Source organism: Dermacentor andersoni, chromosome 7 (assembly GCF_023375885.2).
Source record: "Dermacentor andersoni chromosome 7, qqDerAnde1_hic_scaffold, whole genome shotgun sequence".
NCBI classification, from domain to species: Eukaryota; Metazoa; Arthropoda; class Arachnida; order Ixodida; family Ixodidae; genus Dermacentor; species Dermacentor andersoni.
The window spans coordinates 39657145-39675536 of NC_092820.1; the positions used below are offsets into that span (position 1 = coordinate 39657145).

Consider the following 18392-nt stretch of genomic DNA (forward strand, 5'->3'; position numbering starts at 1 on the left):
TTTGACTTCAACTTTCACCGAAAGTCGTGTGTTTGAGTGCATGAATTAAGTTAATCTTAGTTAACTTTGTCTTTTTTGGCGTCAAGAGCGACATTGCAGCCAGCTGTGGAAGAAGACGAAGATGAACGAGAGAGCTGTGGCACGAGCGCGAAGAGCCGTATGGGAACGCTAGCATAATGAGCGATCGCGTGTATGCGCGAGGCGAGCTCACACAACTCGCTGTAGCGCAACGCCGCGCTTCCGAGACCATCGTGGGTATGAGCCGCTTCATGCGTTAACCTAATATTGTGTTGGCTATTTTAAATTCAGGTGCATAGAGCGTTAGGCAGAAGATAGTATTGTCAGGCCTACCATATGCTTTATTCTAATGAAAGCTGGATTGTACCTCATTAGGTCAACATGTACCGGCGCATCATTAGCATTCTTAGAAGTAAACTGAACCACGATGCAGACAAAACGCAAGCAAGAAGACAGATACATCACTGTCGTCTTTACTTCGGTCAGTCTTAACTGGTTTTCGATTACCTTGTAAGACTGCACCAACCAGCCCACATCAGCACAGTATGACATCAACAGATAAAACAGGAAAACTGTGGCGAGCCTCTACCGTATACCTGGGGTAAAGACCACGGAATTAGGGACAATGTAGCAAACCGTAGTATTCTTCAATCGACGTCTGCGCCTCCATATAGCTGATCACGACTGCACTGGCACATGAATATAAACGGTAGTTCAGTTGTGTTCATTGCGTTGAAGAGCACCAGAGCGTGACATGTGCAACGCGATCAGTGAGATCAACACGATCAAGGACGATCAACAACCTCTTGTATTTTAAATGAATGCTGAGCCACACCTGTTTTCTTTTGTGGTCGTGAGATTCATGCCTTTGGATGTTTTATATACTCTATTGGGAAGGCAGGTGCTCGTACATCATCAGGTATATTCGCTTTATATTGCGTGTTTCAACAAGTTTTGAAAAAAACGCTCTACGCGCAACATATGGCAGTGGCTTCATTTCGACCTCTTTTTTTTTTTTTTTTCAAGGCGGGCAGGCACAAATAGCGCGATAAAACTAGGGCAAACCCAGAGCTGCGTTCCCTACATGTGCGCGCTTGTTCATATGCTCTGCAGCACGTTTTCTACAAAGTGTGCTTGATCACGACGTTGGTATAACTCTCCACAAATGCGAAGCGCCTGGAGCCGCTGTTTGCACGTGTTCATTCTGCCGTAAATGTCTTCACCCCCTCGTTGCACAGCTGGAAAGAGAAGCAATCATGCAAGGGGTACGCAGGCAATTTATAATTGATATTTGATCGTTTAATTGATTTCGTAACATCAGCAATCAATTCTACTGCTCAAAGTATGCTTGCAAACCCTATGCAGCGACTTCCCAATACAAAGACTTTTTACATCTTGTAGTACAGTAGAAGAGATACAAATTGCAATACATAAGGAGCTGTGACAACCTTGACATCCTGTCACTATTCTGCGTTTGTATAATGTGATGCCTAAAATGAAATTATTATAAGTAGTATATAAACATAAAATTTACGTTCCTCAATGCATGCTGGAACTTTGAAACCTTATACATTGTGAAATGCAAATAACTTTGTGACAAAACAAAAATATTCTACCGAATTTCAGTTACTCTGGTCATCGCTAAGTCATGCTGATAATTCATGAGTAAAAAACCAACTTTTTCTCTTTCTACAGCGGAGATGTATATGGCTAGGGTACCATAGAATTTTCGCGTCCACCCAAAAAATTATCACCAATGCTTCAGTCCCATGTAAGCACTCATACCACCGTTAGCAAGCAAAATCACGACTCATTCCACTCTGTGAAGGTGGTTGACAAGCGAAGCTGTTTAGCACACGGCACGGAGGTGACACGTATTTTCAACAAAGGTATGAAATCATTTATTGTCTCGATGGATGATCACCATGACGAAACCTACGCACCGGCATTCATTGTCTTGACCTGTGGTTATTACTCTACTCCCAACTGCAATCACATTCCTTGATAATATCAACTCGTCGCATGTGCGTCGCTGTGTGGTCGGTTGGGCTGGATGGGTGTCGCATTGCAAGGGATATGTCTGCAACACGGAACGCGCAAACAGCGTCCTTTTCGGGACTGACACATGCACATTGAAACCACCGAGAATGACAATAGGGGCAGTGCAATCGCAGCTCATTCACGCAAAGTGAGTAGACATGAGCCTTACGGGACTATCAGTTGTTGCTTATTTGCTTGCTTATCGGGGTATAATTGATGATGACAGTTTCGAATGGGCTGTTCTGTATGTTGTACGCGTGATTAGAAAGAATTTGAGCATTGTTAGCTTCACTTTGATGAGTGTTTGTAGCCTCTGCCGTACGGGACATAAGCAATTGTGTTTTAGCTAGCTTACGGAAGCATGAATGATTAGGAGGTATTAGCCATTGGTGATGAAAGTCTTATCCATGGAGGACAAAAATGCACTGAACCATAGCCATATAGAGCTTCGGTGTAAAAAATGCAATATGTCATAGCCCCGTTAGGCAGACGCTGCAAGCCCTCAAGGAAGTGAAGCGAAAAGTGCGCACATTCTTTTTAATCACCCATACCAAATATGAAACAGCATGTCGGAAATTGTGATCATCAGTGGCTCATACCCCCGTAAGCAAGAAAAAAATGCAATGGCTCATGGGCCTCTAAGGTTCATTTCTACAAACTTTGGCTGCGTTAGCTGCAACGATACTACCCCTGTGGTCGTTGTCGATGATTTCAATGGTATGACTGTGTCTGGACCGAAAAGCCAGTGGTTTACGCGTTTTAGGTTGCAGACATATCGCTTGCGATGACGTACCGATCCGGCCTAGCGGACAACTCTGTGGCATATGTGCATCTATTTACATTATTAAACCACGTGTTTGCAGTGGCGAGGACGCCGATCAGTCGATATCACCGTGATCACAAAGTCATTGTGAAGGTCGTTACTGTGTCACCATGAGTAATGCAATAAAGTCTTTACAACTCTTCTCAACCACCATGTCTAGCGCTCTGCTTGCCATCCACCTTGGCGTGGCAGAATGGCCTTGAATTTCTTATTCAGACTCACTGGTAGCCTTTGTCCTGCTAGCTAGAGGGCTGCAACGCGAGAATTCAGTGCCCAGTATATGAGTATTATTATCAGTATATGCTTGTGCACCCTTCAACAAGTTATCTGTCAGATGAATACAACTCTAAATAATGATGCGATCCACAATACTACTTTGTATCTCACTGAAAAGCTAGCTGCTCACACTAGCAAAATGGAGGAAAAGTAAATAGACAATGTCTCACTCAGGCAGAAAATAATTTTTCTTTCTGACAATGCCTAAACTGTGAACAATTATCCGATCAAACACAGTAATTGGTTTCAATATACAGGTATTGTTCTACATGCAAATTCAAATTTTATGTTACCCAATGAGTGTGCTTTCTAGGAAACAACCTATTGAGTGTTACTGTAAGAAGTGCGAGAAAATTTCGACCGGTATGGTGCTCTTTCATATTAAGTTGCTATACTGCATGAAAATATTGCAGAACATCTACCACATTTGCCGTCATTCTTTAGGACGATTATGAAAGCACGCCCTTAGTAAACACGATGAATCTAGCATGCTATTGTTTCGAACGTTACAAATTCTTGCTGTTCATTATTGACGTTTCACAAATGTGGTTCTTTGTGTTAGTCACGTAGCCAAATACATTCGTCTATTTTATATTGTTACGTGCAAAGATGCACAAGAACACGAGTTGCACGAGTTTACAGCTACAGCAAAGCAATGTCGCACTTCATTTCAGGAAATACAGCGATATTTCCTTTCAATACGCTGATTCACTGGGATGTTGCTGAAACTGTTTACGTGCATGCTTGTTACTTTGTACACAATTTTCTGCATATGTAAAAGAATACTGCAATTTATTTGCTCTTTCTTGTGTTTCTTTTTGGCATCTGTATTGCTATGTTATAGCCCTAAATATACGAATATTTTTTATTGGATCCTCCACTGGGCTATAGGACTAGGTCAAAACAACTGTGACTATTTCTATGGTGAATTTTATACGAAAAGAGTATAAAATTGTATTTAGTGAAGCTTTTACATGTGATTTATGGCAGCCCACAAGGCTTTACTGGACTGTAGATTTGGAGCGTTGGTGCCGAGTTGGCTGGACTTGAAAAAGGCTGGGCAATAAAAATATAGCTAGTAACAATTGTAACATTACAGTATTTCTATAATAATAAATATTACATACGATGAACACATGGAGATCCATTCAGTGCATCTTATGCGCATGTTAAGCGTTTTGAAAGCACAACGGTTCCATCATCGTAAATGGGACGAACCTGTTCAAATAGGCATAGTTCACCGTTCTCTACTGGATGTGATGCAGCACCCATTATTTTGGATGCCAGTTTTAACGTGTCGAAGTCAACGCCCGAGCGATCATTGCCTCTCGCGAAAAGAGATCTTTAAGCCTATGGTTTATTGTCGCTGGCACATCATAGTCGCAGTTGCTTTTTTGCCATAAAACCCTACATAACTAACTAAGGCTATGCTTTCGTGTGGTCCAAGCACTGGAAGCGATAACGAAGCATGAAATACGTCATCTAGATCATATCTTACACCCTTCTTACTCCACTTTGGACAACCGGAGGACGTTGCTCATTGACCAAAACCCAGAAAAGAAAGACCTACTTCATGCAACTTCACTTGAGGGTGAAAAACAGAGCAGTTAAGCAACAGTTAGTAAAGCACTCGTAGAAATCACCAAATTTAATACTGAAATACAATAAAGACTCTTTGCTACTACTTTATCGGGGCTATACAAGGCCACAACTACTCAAAACAAATGCTGACAGGATTATAAAATGCGTACCGAACAGGACACATTTCTCAATTAGAACGTGTTCGTTTGTCATGGTGTTCACTGCTCCTCTTATATCAACGTCAGCGCGCAATGTGCGCCCACCGCTAATTGATCCAACTATTTTAGTCAGTGAAGTTTCGTGTTTACGTGTCAGCAGCCCACTTCTTATATGCTGAACTGAATAGTACCGGCCGTCCACAGTGATACAAAAAACGTGCCAGACGGATTCCTTAGCAATTTATGCTGGTCTTTAGCCTCCAACTGATTCAATGGCTTGATTGTCGCATAATGCTGAATCTGGTGAATCTGCTTATCTGCCGAGTGCATGGTCGCTACATGAAGCTTTTTTACGCAGTTGGTGTTCCGGCCCTATTTAAGATCTTGAAGTCGGAGGATGGCGCAATATTGCAGGACATTTAAAATATTTATTCGCACAATATATTTTAAACTTAGGTACGTTCACCAGCATAAGCATGTAGAAGTTGCGACTAACAATAAAGCGTGCACACAAGAAATAGTGGGACTGATGCAAAGGCTGAACGACCAGAGCGCTGCAATTTTTCGTTTAACATGCACCAGCAGGCTCAAGATACCACTCTACCATAAGTGCTCCTCCAATTCTGTGGAGGCTTCTTACATTTTCATAAGGACCATCCCAATCTAAATACTGCTAAAATTCGCGTTGTAGTGTGTGTACGTTTCGTTTCAATAAAAAGTTTAATCATACATAGATCTTCAAGTTTTAAGGTGCTTATAAGCAACTGCCGTAAAACCAAAGCATCAATAAGTGCAGGAACAGGTCTTAGGCTAACATGCGTTGCACATATTTTCTGCACAAGTGCACGAATGCAAGCTCTTTTTCAAAAAAAGAAATGAGGCATGTTTCGTGGCATCGGTGCCAACATAATATTCAAAGTTCCTTTCGACGAACTGCAGAACATTTTTGCCAGCGATCATTATGCCAGCCACCATAAGAAACATTTTTTTACGGGCTAAGTAGCATTCCAATTACAACTTGACCGGATTAAAATCGTGAATTCAGGATTTTTACAAATGGAGACGGGGAGGGGGAATCAAATCCTAAAACTTTACTTTGTATGCTTGTCTAAAACTGCGGTTATTCTAAAACGGTCCTATTCGTTGGAAACAAAACATTACGTGATCACGTCGCATTTACTGTTTATATTTTGGCCAATCAGACAAGGAAATTAGTGTGAACAGCAAACGTTTTACGGCTCCGTGCAGGATTTCAAAATTTCTCAGTATCGAAGTGAAATGAAGAGGGCCTGCTGTCTTGATCAGCGTAGGGCTGAGCGCCGTATGTCGTGAAGGCTTGCCTTTCACATCGCTTTGTGACACAGGGTCCTGTAACCTCCGGTTACGCATGTCAACTAATAGTCCGAAGTGGCGCAGAAAATCCGCCCTGAGAATAGCGAATTTCACGTCGGCTACTCTGAAAATTCATCGTAGCGTTCTCTGCAGGCCCAGACTGACGGTTAGGCAGCGGTTTCCATGCGTGGCGATGGCCGTCTTGTTTACTGCTTGCAAATGCGATGTGTTTGGGCGCTTTCGGTCCGCGGGCGATGCTGGAAGTACGCTCACTTCGGCACCTGTGTCGACGAGGAAGCGGAAACCGCTGTTGCGGTCGGTTAGCAAAAAGACTGATGAGCGACCGTCTTGCATGGCAGAAAAGATGGTCGCCCTCAGCGCCTGCCCGTGGCGTTTCCCGAGCGTTCGCAGGGTGGTACGCATTTGCGTGCAGCGTTGCCGAACTTGCGATGGTACCAACAAATTTTTTGGCGTTTCATAGGCGATTGCGGAGCACTCTCACTGGTTGACCATGACGCGGTATGGAGGGCAGCCACGGAATCCACGAGACGCGAGATTTCGTTCCTCATCTCTTGAAGCTGGTCATGTGGAGACGGTTCGCTTGTGAGGGCCGCGACAGATGTGGGAGCTACCGCCATGAGCTTGTCGGCTAACTCGGCCAGCTTGGATAGATCGTTCTCATTTGAGGCAGTGATGACCATTCTGACGTTCGGGGGGATTTTCTGTAGAAATATTTCTTGAAGAAGCAGGCTGTCAAGACCATCCACTTTGCTGCCCAATAATTGCTGCATATGACGCAGCAGCTGGCTTGACGCCCTGTCTCCGAGGTTGACCTCGTGGAAAAGCTGCTGTAGCCGTTGGCTTTCGGGGGGCGTGATCCTGCGAATGAGTGTTGTCTTCAACGCCTCGTAAATGTTGTCTGCTGGTGGGGAAAGTAGCAGGTCTCGAATTTCGCTAGTGGTTGATGGGCGCAGACTGGTCACCACATAATGGTATTTCGTAGAATGTGCTGTGATGCGCCGCGCAGGGAATTGTGATTCTACCTGAATCAACCACAATGCAGGGTCCGCAGTCCAAAACGGAGGCAGTTTGACGTCGACGCCGGAGAGTGTCGGAATTTCGGTGCCTTGAGGTGTGTCCATAGCACGTGCTGCTCGTCCGGGTCACCAATGTAGTGCGGGACGCGAGCGCGGCTGGAAATTAGCAGGAAGAAGCGAGTGATGCGGCCCCGAAGAACAAGCAACAACTGGCTTCATTTTTGTGTTCGTTCAGCCTCTACGGCTCGGTTGCAGACTATCGCACCACTTTCCCTTTCCCGCACACTCCGCGATAATATTTTATTGAGTCAAAAGGGGAAAGAGTATCTGGCTGCTGCTGTGCGACCGTGAGGCCGCCACAGGGTAGTGGTCGGAGCATCGGTGAGTTCAGGCAGTCGTAATTGAAGAACACTGGTCGCGCAGTTAATGAGAGCAGAATGAATGGATAAAAAGTCCAATCCAATGATAACGTCGTGAGGGCAGTTGTGGATCAGAGCAAAGAGAAGTAGGGCGGCCGGCTATACTTAAATGCGCAGCACACATTCCAAGAACAATCAGCACGCCGCTGTCGGCCACGCGAAGCCCTCGGACAGCTGCTGGGGTGAGAACCTTCTTTAAACGTCTACGTGGGCTAGCACTCATCACAGATACGTGGGATCCAGTGTCGACGAGTGCTTGGACAGGTAAGCCGTCTATTTTAACGTCAATTACACTCCTCATTGTGGGCAGAGGAGAGAGAAGTGGTTCTTGACGGGAAGGAGAAAAGGCTAGCGCTATTTTCTGCAACCCATGCGGGAGCACGGCTCAGCGCCAGCAGGGTGGAGGGGATGGGGTTAAAAGAGAAGGAGGGTAGGAGGGAGAAAGGTAGAGGGTCGTAGAGATGGAAGCGAAGTAGTGGCCGAGCAGGAAGCCCTAGGTGGTGGGATGGCCGTTAGGCCAGTCTTTGTAGAAATGTCCTATAGTCTCGCCGAGAGCCCCGACGAGTCGAGGTACTCGACGACACTTAGGAAGGCTGGTAGTTGATTACGACAAAGGAACAGGATATCTTCCTGTCGTGAACATGGGAGCCGCAGGCGGTGGAACTCTTGCAGAAGTCGACCGCGGTGCTGCAGGTGAGCAGGGCCGGCCAGCAGGAGGTGTTCCAGAGTTTCTGGTTCAGCACAGGAGGCACAGGCTGGCGAGGGGGCTTTCCCAAGGCGGTGCCGGCGGGCTGCCGTCCAGTAGCAGCCAAACCGCAGTCGGAGCAGCAACGAGGCATCCCTTCGTAGGAGGCCGTGCTGTGGAAGAAACCGTGGAGGCCGGCCCAGGGATACCCGTTTGTCCGGGTGGCAGGCGATGATGTGCCGGCACAGCCTGTGCCTCGAGAAGTCTGCGGCCGTTACAGCAGGACTGAGGGGGACGCTTGAGTGGTGGGCACTTTTTGCCAGAGTGCCCGCTTCTTCATTGCCCGGGATCCCCACGTGTGCCGGTAGCCAATGCAAAGATACTGAGCATCCTGCGTCCTGAAGGGCCGTCAGTCTTGAGGAGAGTAGCGCTACCCCAAGGCTAGCCCTGTCAGGGTTCTGCAGGCAGACCATCGCCGCCTTGGAGTCGCAGAAGATGGCTGCCGGGCTCACTGGTAGCTCCTCTGCAAGTAGGTCCACAGCAAGGTGGAGTCCTGCTAACTCTGCTGCGGTAGAAGTTGCGTGCCCCGGGAGGCAGCATAGCTTGCTCTTTCGTAGGGCCGGTGCAACGCAAGCTGCTGTGGATGAGCGAGTCCCCGGTATCACGGATCCATCGACGAAGATGTGAAGGTGGTCCCCAAGTCTCTCTTGACTGGAGAGAGGCTGCCGTCTGCTGTAGGGCACATGCTGGGGAACGGTTCTTCGAGACACCTGGCAGCTTCGTCGAGATAGGGATTGGTGGTCGATGTGGTGGGCGTGGCTGTACAGCGTTTTCAGGAGTGTACACTATGACCTCCTTATAGAGGCCACACAGCCGTCCCATGTGTGATGCTGGCTGGGAGCGTAGGCGGCTCAGGAGTGCTTGACTATCTGCGGCATGGTGTAGGCGATCAAGGTGTCGTAGCCCCTGTTGTAGGAAGAGTAGTGACAGGGGCAAGGCACCTGCCTCAGCCAAAGTGGCGGCCACTTGTGAGGTTCGGGGAACGCCAAGACAGAGCCGTATTGCTGACCGATGCTGTAGCTCCAGTTTCCGCAGGCGGGGTGGGGGCAGCGCCACAAGAGGGAGGGCATACAGTAGCCGTGAAGTGACTGCAGCTTCAAATAGCTGCAGGGCCCACCTGGTGGTACAGCCCTGTCCACGGGCAAGGAGCTGTGAGATAGCCTTGCGGACCCGAAGAGCCTGGGCGCACAGGGCCTTGGTAGCCGGCAGCCAGTTCAACCGATGCTCAATGCTCAGCCCTAGGTAGGTGTCTGCCTTGTTCCATGGGATCTGGACGCCCTCCAACCGCAGCCGGCCAGCTGAGCGGTGGGCTGATGCTCTGGGGTGCAGTAGCAAGGCCTCGGTCTTCCTGGCCGAGATGGTAAGGCCGATGCTGCACAAGTAGGCAGCCGTAGTGTCCAGGGCTCTCTGTAGGGCCGCACGTGCCTTGCGGATGTGTTGCGGTGGTCCCCGCACCCATAGGGCGTTGTCGTCCGCGTATATTGAGGACTGCACGGGGAAGTGATGGTCGATTGGCAGGGCAGCAGGCAACCATGCCATGGCCAGGTTGAAAAGGAAGGGGCTCACCACTGACCCCTGTTGCACGCCTGCAGTGACTGGACGGGGGGTGCTCTTCGATTGACCCACACGTACCCTGAGGGTGCGGTTGTGCAGGAACGACGAGAGGAACTCCCGCAGGTTGCCACAGATGCCAAGGAGGTCCAGGCCCTGCTGGACAACAGCGTGAGGGAGGCTGTCGAAGGCGCCCTGTACGTCGATCAGCAAGAGCATTACGAGGTCCCCGCCGGCCTTGGCGTCCTCCAGGGTGGACACTATGTCAGCGATGGAGTCCGCTGTGCACCGCCGCCGCCGGAAGCCCGTCTGTTGGTCTGCCAGGAAGCCGCGAGCACGGGTCACCCAGTCCAGTCGTGCCAGGGCCATGGCCTTATCACCTTGCAGGCAGCGGAGGTGAGAGTCCGGTCGATAGGATGACAGTTCTCTAGCCGGTTTTCTGGCCTTAAGGATGGGTGCCACAATGGCTGTGCGCCATGCCTCTGGCACCTGCCCTGACTGCCAGATCTCATTAAAGCGCTCGAGCAGGTGCTGTTGCTCGCTGGTGCCCAGGTTACGGAACATCTGTGGCGTTACACCGTCTGCTCCTGGTGCGCTGCGGCGTTTCCCTCTCCTCAGAGCCGCCTGGAGCTCGTGCAGGGCTCTTGGCAGAGGGCAGCGATCTGGCTGGACGTCCAAGCAGGGTGGATGCTGTGTAGACAGGTGGGTAGCTGGGCAGGGGGGTGTCCGTCCGGTGAGATCGCTGCACTCTGTGGCACGGGAGGGGCGAACTGGTCCGCCAGAAGTGCCGCAAGGGCCTCTTCGCTGATTCCTAGCGAGATGGCCACAGCGAGGACGGGTTCACGACTCGTCCTCTTGCCGGTGAGTGACTTGAGTAGTCGCCAGGCTAGGGGGCCCCTTGAACGGTCCTTGATGCTGGAGCACAAGGACCGCCGCTGCTCCAGTCGGCCTCGACTGGAGCAGCGGCGACTTCCCCAGTCTGTGTGGTGGGCGTTGAAATTGCCACACAGGACTGCCTGCCTCCCGAGGCGTAACGCCAGCTGGTCAAGGATGGAGGAGTCCCATGTCTTTCCTGGTTGTATGTATATGCTCGCCACGGTTGTGTCTTGGCTGCCGAGACGCACTGTGACAGCACAACACTCCAGAGGGCCTCCTACGACGTCGGCCACTGGAACCACAGCGTGTGCCAGATTGCACCTAACGTAGATGGCTGTGCGTGGCTTGCCGGGCTGGTGGGCGTCGTCCACGCACGGCGCGTCCGTGCAGCCGCGTGTCGTGCAGGTGGTGGCACCTGAGTAACCGGTGTATCCCGGGAGTCGCAGGTCCTCGGCCATCGCGTACACCTCCTGCAGAGCAAGCACGTCGTAGTCACTCTGCAGGAGATGCAGGGAAAGGTCAGCGTGTCGCCGCCGCAGAGAGTTAGTGTTCCACTGGAGAACACTCGGGCGGCGGCGACTTTTCCTTGCTGTTGGCTGATCAGCCATGGTGGTTGGATGGCTGATGGCAAGCCACTGCCTGCAGGCAGATGGGTCGGAGTGGGTTGTCAGCTGGCAGCATTGTGCTGACTGCTTCCATGATGAGCAGCAGGTTCGCTACCAGCTGATCCACGGTAGTCTGGACAGGAGGAGCGGCAGTGTCCTGTGTCTCCTGGCTGCGGGAGGCACGAGGGGCTGCAACGGGAGGCCTGGGTGCCGGGCTGGGGCCCTTCAGCGCGCTGGCATAGGACGTCGCCGGAGGTGAGGACTGCTGCGGCCGCTGCTCCTCGCGGACTGCCGCCCGGACAGCGCGCCTCGACAATGGCGAGGTGGAGGAAGCCATGATTGTGGCTACCTTGCGTTCTTCCTGCCACTTGGGGCAAGCAGGAGTGTCCGCCCTGTGGGAGCCCCTGCAGTTTCTGCAGCCTACGGCCTGACAAGAATGTTCGCCGCGTGCCTTTCACCACAGGAGATGCAGTCGGTCGGCCACTGACAGGACTTCAGAACGTGCCCAAAGTGGCCGCACTGTCGACACTGTACTGGGCGGGGCCTGGCTGGCCTCGCCCTGAAGCCGAGCTTGCAAAGGCGTACGTGCTCCGGGGGGACCGGTCCCGCGAAACGTATGGTGACGGTGCTCCCATCCATTGTTGCCAACAATACAGGGATGCTGGACTCAATGGCTCCCAGTAGGTCCGTGTCTGCAGGCAGCCCGCTCACACAGTGTAGGAAGCCGGTGCTCTTGCCGCGCTCGGCCGATAGTCGGGCAGTCACAGGAATTGCGTGCAGCTGGGTGAGCTTGAGCAACCCTTCTAGGCACTCCTGGGTGGTAGTGTCGGCGGCCACGATGTTGCGCCTGTGGATGACGCGAACCGCTGATATACCGGGCCGCGAAGAGAGGGCCGCGGCAAGTGCGAGGCGCGGTGCTCCTCGGAAGGCTCCGCCAGGCGCCGCGGGACGGAAGAGCACCGTGCCGATGACTGCAGAGTACACTGGGAGCGCAGCATTCTCCAGGGCCCGTGCACGCCGCCTGTCCCCCTTCGACTGCACCAGAGTGAAGCCGTCTGGCGTTGGCTCACGAGCAGGTGGTGTCCCCCTCTGTACTGCCGCTGCAGGCGCGCTAGGGGTGACCTGGGTAGCAGGTTGGCGCAGCGAGTCGTCCGTTGCCTCAGGAGAGGAACGCGAGACATCGGCAGGCTCGTTTCTCTGCTTCTGCTTCTTCTTCTTCCCTTTTGGCATCAGCCGCGGAGCAGTCTGGTGTGGCGGGTCCTTCAAGAACCGCGCCGCGGCGTGCACGGGGCCCTGCGGTGACGAAACGGTGGCTGTCTCGTCTGCCAGCTCCATCGCATCGGTAGCTTTCTTGTGTGCAGCCGGACTGCTGGCAGACGACACTGCGGGGGACGCGCCACCATCGGGAGCAGACAGTGCTTCGGGGGGAGGGGGGGGGGGGCGTGCCAGGCGCGTCCTCGCTCGGAGGAGGCGCGAAGGAGGTGGCTGTCGCCCTTACCGGAAGGGCTTGCTCTATGGGGTTGCTGGCTGCCGCGTGCTGCTCCGAGCTAGGGGCAGCGCTCGACGGCTGCTTGCGACGCACGGCCGCCTCCTCGTCGTCACTCTCTGTTTCGCGAGTGCCTTTTCTGGAACTGCAAAGGTCCATGTCCTCGTCGTCAGAGAGAGGGAGCGGGATTGAAGCATGGGGCTCCTCATGCGCTGGGGAACCGTCCTCGAGGGGCTCCGAGGCTTCCTCGGAGGCTGCCGGCTTCGTGGCGTCTCCTGGCGTATCCGCAGGCTGGGCGGGGTCCACAGCCAGATCGACGGAGGTGGCCCGTTGACTGAGCGACGTTGACTGAGTTCCAGGTCCACCCTTGCCCGGAGTTCGTCGAGGGACGCGGGGCCGCGTGTCACCAGGCTCAAACTGGCGTGGCGACGGTGGCGAACGCGCGGCGGGCGGTCTCCGGGCGAGGCGAAAACCGTCATGTGCTGCGAGAGCCTCTTCTCGCGCACGTGTAGAAGGCCAAGGAACAGCGAAAAAAAGCAATGATCGTCCTAGACTCAGCGTCGTTCTTTTTCTGCAGTAGTGGGCAATGCAGCACCGCCTCCGAGGGCTGCATTTCTTAGTGTTCCGAAAGGGTGTGGCCAAAAGCCATAGGGCACGAAAGGCGACGTGGCTACGGCGAACTGTAAGAGGGGCGGCCTGTTTGCGGTGAACGAGACTGTTGTCTGCGCGGCGATGGTGAGCGGCTGTACCACGTGTTTTGAGAAGAGTTGTCGGCGCTGTTAGACTCGGTGGTGGGCGAAACATTGCGGGCATTTCCGTCGAAACAGCTCAGCTTGGTCGGCATGCGAGGTGTCGAGGGCCAAGAGTTGCGACCGTATCGGGCGGCATCACCAATGCGGCTACAGGTGGAAAATATCGGCTGGTGGTCCGCAGTTCTCCACTCAGTCGGGTTGCGATAACGCGGAGAAGCATCGTGGTGGCGCAAAAATAGTAGAAGGGCGTTGGTTAGCTCTGGGATCGGCGACAGCACACACAGACTGTAAACCAATGTTTTCAACTTCCTGGCGAACGATGGCTTGTACGAGGGGAATTGAAAACGGAGTAGCATCAGGGCTGCGCGAACAGAAAGCTGCGGGCGCCATCGCATCCAGTTTACGTCTAACGATTCGCACGACGTCATCTGATGGCGACGCATGCTGCTGGGCGGGGTGATCTTCACACGTCGGCGTTGCGGCAATATTGGGAAGTCTGCCGATTGGTTGCAAGACGCGTGGGCTTTTGGCGTGCTCGAATTGACGGCACTGTTTAATGATTGCATCAACTGTAGAGCAGCTCCTGCACATGAGCAGATTAAACGTGTCGTCAGCATTGCACTTAAGCACGTGCCCGACCTTCTGAGCTTCAGTCATGTCGTGATCGGCTTTACGACAAAGTGCCAGCACGTCTTGGGTGTACGAGCCATAGGACCCCATGGTGGATTGGGCACGGGAGGCGAGTTCCTGCTTTGCGGCAATTTTATGGCGGGCTGGTTTGCCAAACAACTCTGTCAATTTCTCTTTGCATTGGTCCGAGTTGCTCTTCGTGGTTTTCGTAGCACACATTTTCCGTGCCTTTTATGTAGAACAATAGGTTAGCTAGCATAAGCGTAGGGCCCCATCTGTTGAGTCCACTCACGCGTTCGTACACGGCCACCCACTCTTCAACGTCGGCGCCATCGATCCCGCAGGAAGTTCCAGGATCCTTGGGTTGCAGAACGACAACCGAAGGTGACAGCGACGTACCATGCAACGGTGACGTACGAGGCGGCAACGACGTTGATCCCGAGTGCTCTCCCTCATTCATGGTGCGGGCGGTGATGCGGTGTTCACTGTGGAGCTCCGTTTCCAGCCGTTGTACCCCGCACCTCTCACCAATATGTTACAGGGATGTTGGGAGTATCGAAGATTGTATTTACAATATAGTTATACAAAATGAGTCAGAGTAGTTAAGATGACTGACCAACAACATGCAGCAGCCAGCGTCCCGCTATCTTCTCCTTCCCCTCATTCTTGCATCCTTCCGTTAGAATATAAATAAATTTACATTTGGTGAAGATGACCGAAACCTATTGCCCAGGCAAATCTTTCTTGGGGTATTTGCGTGTGTTATCTCCATACGTGTCAACCTTCGAAGTTTACAATTTGCAGAATCCCACGAAGGGGTGAGGAAGGGGCCGATGACACGCATTTTTCAAGCTTCTCTTAGCACATTTGTTTTCAAGGGCACATGTAGACTTTTGTAACCAGTCGTTAAATTCAAACGCAGCACTTTCATAAGTAACAGACTTAGAATTGGAACTAATGATCAAGAACAAACTACTTCTAGATCGCAGTGACTTTCAGTAACCAAGCTATTGCCAATTTCACCCGCTTACAGGATTTGTTTGTACAACATTTCTCGAAGCAGGTATCTCTCTTGCATCGTTTCGCCATGTCAAAACGAAGCTATGAAGATGGACGTGCGAAAAATCTCGCAAAAAGAAATAGTTTTACAGGTACGCTGCATACTGCTAGCCAATTCGTCCACCCGTCTATTGCCTGAAGGCCCAAAACTTATCTGGTGCAACCCCATGCGCATGTGGGATAAAATAGAGAAAAGAGGCGTGGGATTGGCTGCGCAAGTAGCTGCGTCACCGCTGAGCGCTCACGCAGCAGTTTCTCTCAAGTTCCGCAATGGGTAGGCCGCGCGTCATATGTACTCTTTAGGAGCAAGGAGCATTCGATCAGGAACTTCACGAGCAGAACCGTTAGTGAGCTCGTCTACGTCGCGCCGATGCTGCAGCTCTGGCCCAAGAACAGGCTCGAGCAGCCGAGTGAAAGCAGCAACTGCGTACAGAGGACCCGCCAGCCTACAGAGCCATTTTTATTGAGCGATCGGGATTAACCCAGTGATAAACACCGGGGCCGCACGTTTCAGCCTCACCAGTTAACAATCTGTACGGTGTGATCGGGCGGTGACTTTCGTATTCGTAAAGCTTGATGCAACATGCGTAATATTGTAAAACTGGCACAAATTCATAAGCGTTCCGTAGAATTCGGATTTTCGCCGTTCATGTCTTCTGCATTGGACAGCTACATTTCAGCCATGCTGTTGGGCCGACCCGCCAACCCCCCCACCCAAAAAAAAACAAATAGAAGCGAAAACGCGCGTTAACGCTACCCAAGTGGCACTGCAATTGCCTACAGTGCAAGACAGCACGGCGTTCGAGGGCATAACCAGCTTGCGTGGCCCTGTCTCATGCTGAGGCTGAACGCCTTTCTCCATGGGTAAGAACAGAGACGGCACAGTGTTGACTTCAGTTGATTTTAGGCATGGGTTTCGCCGGGATTTGAACAGTCGCTTTTCCAAAAAAAAAAAAGCCGTTAAAGAAAGCAGTTGGATTTGTCACAGATAATCGCCAAAAGACAGGCTACGAGAAGTAAATCAAAGGACAAGCTCTCTCTGGATGCGTAAGCGAAAAAAAGATATGTAATAAAATGAAATCCTGACGATTTTCATGTGTTTGTTCAATAGAAAAACATGCTTCAAATTATTTATTGATCATTTATTGGATGAAATTGCTGATAGTCCACGGAGCATTAGGATTGCCTATGAACACTGACTGTGACACAGTTAATAGAAAGTTGCGAGTGACTGTGCGACATTGTTTGCTCATTACCAACCATCTCATAATTTTCATGCCAGGTAATATTTGTCATGGTTTGTTGCTGCTAATAAAACAAACAGAATAAAGTATTGTGGTGATTTCCAACGAACGGCATTCCCTCGAATGTTTACAGCAAAAAGTAATATGGCAGAAGCAAGATAGCAAAGTGGCGAGTTGGTTAGTATCCATCGTACTTTTGGTAACAATGCAAAGGGATACGGACAAAAGCAAGAAACACGATAAAAGGGGCGTTGACTCACAAGTGATAATGACCGACGGATTACTTATACAAGCGCTCCTAACCTTTATGTTGTATGCTTCCGCTATTTCTCCTCCCATCTGGCTTAAGAATTAAAAGATAATGGAATTTTCTTTTGAGACAGGAACACAGCCACATGATTTGCAATACTCAGGTAGAGATCTTTGCGACGCAATTTCTCGTATAGATAATTCATGCTCACTAAGACGAACATGAAGAGGACAGCGTGACAAGTGTCAGATCCCAGAATTGGAGTGAGGCTGATTAAATGACTACTACGGCATCAAGATGGCGGTTTGATAACGAATGCACGATGATGTATGACCACAACGGCATGGCGTGTTTTGAATGACAAAAACAAAATGATGGTGATGCAACGAACGCGATGGCATGAAGACCACGAGCCAAACCTAGCGACCTAGTCTACTAGGCAACTTAGGATGGCAAAGCAGGAACGACCACGCCGGTATCATGACCGGGTGAACATACCAAGTCAATGTGATCCATGCCGGCAGACAACCTGGGCCACTGAGTTGGCCTCTTAGGTTTGGTATTTGGATAGATAGATAGATAGATAGATAGATAGATAGATAGATAGATAGATAGATAGATAGATAGATAGATAGATAGATAGATAGATAGATAGATAGATAGATAGATAGATAGATAGATAGACAGACAGACAGACAGACAGACAGACAGACAGACGGACGGACGGACGGACGGACGGACGGACGGACGGACGGACGGACAGACAGACAGACAGACAGACAGACAGACAGACAGACAGACAGACAGACAGACAGACAGACAGACAGACAGATAGATAGATAGATAGATAGATAGATAGATAGATAGATAGATAGATAGATAGATAGATAGATAGATAGATAGATAGATAGATAGATAGATAGATAGATAGATAGATAGATAGATAGATAGATAGATAGATAGATAGATAATATGTGGTACGCGGGAGTGCAAAACATAAACATATGAAGACAGTGCGCCGTGTCGGACGGCCGGGTCGGACGGCAGGGTGGGACAACAGGGTTGGGCAGCAGGGTCGAACCGCCTCGCGGGGCTCAGGTGGCCCTGCGCAACAGTCGATATAGTGGAGCCTCCACGTGCCCGGTTTCCCTCCGGTGGGGTTTGCGCTCGGGAGCCCACGGCCACAGTCACCGGGTCAGGTCCACAGCTGGCGGGGTAGCCCTGTGGCCGCTCACCCGAACGCTCGATCACCCCGGTTCAGGACCGCCAGCCCTTCTGGACCAGTTGTCCAGCGGAAGAGCGGGGCGAGGTAGCCTCTCAGCAGGCGACAGCGTTTACTCGGGTGTGGCGTAGTGACGCGGGCGGCGATAGCTCCTATGGGCCAGACACCCAGCGAGGAAGCTCTTCGCGTTCGAACGCCGAACTTCGCGCACTGCTCGCGCCACGGGGCCACGGGCCACACTCTCTCGCGCCACGCTTTTTGAGGTGCCACTGTCGACGCTCTAAATCA

General features: G+C 51.2%; 1 long non-coding RNA gene across 2 annotated transcripts in view; it reads left to right on the forward strand.

Annotated features, from left to right (window-relative positions):
* Positions 1 to 561: 561 nt before the first annotated feature.
* The window catches only part of LOC129385891 (uncharacterized), an 81258-nt gene continuing 63427 nt past the window's right edge, over positions 562 to 18392 (forward strand). Inside the window, exon 1 of one of the 2 annotated variants that reach the window (XR_011895383.1) lies at positions 562 to 1283. This is a non-coding gene — a long non-coding RNA (uncharacterized lncRNA). The remainder of the gene's footprint in view (positions 1284 to 18392) is intronic. The other variant, XR_011895382.1, reaches the window with a different exon arrangement.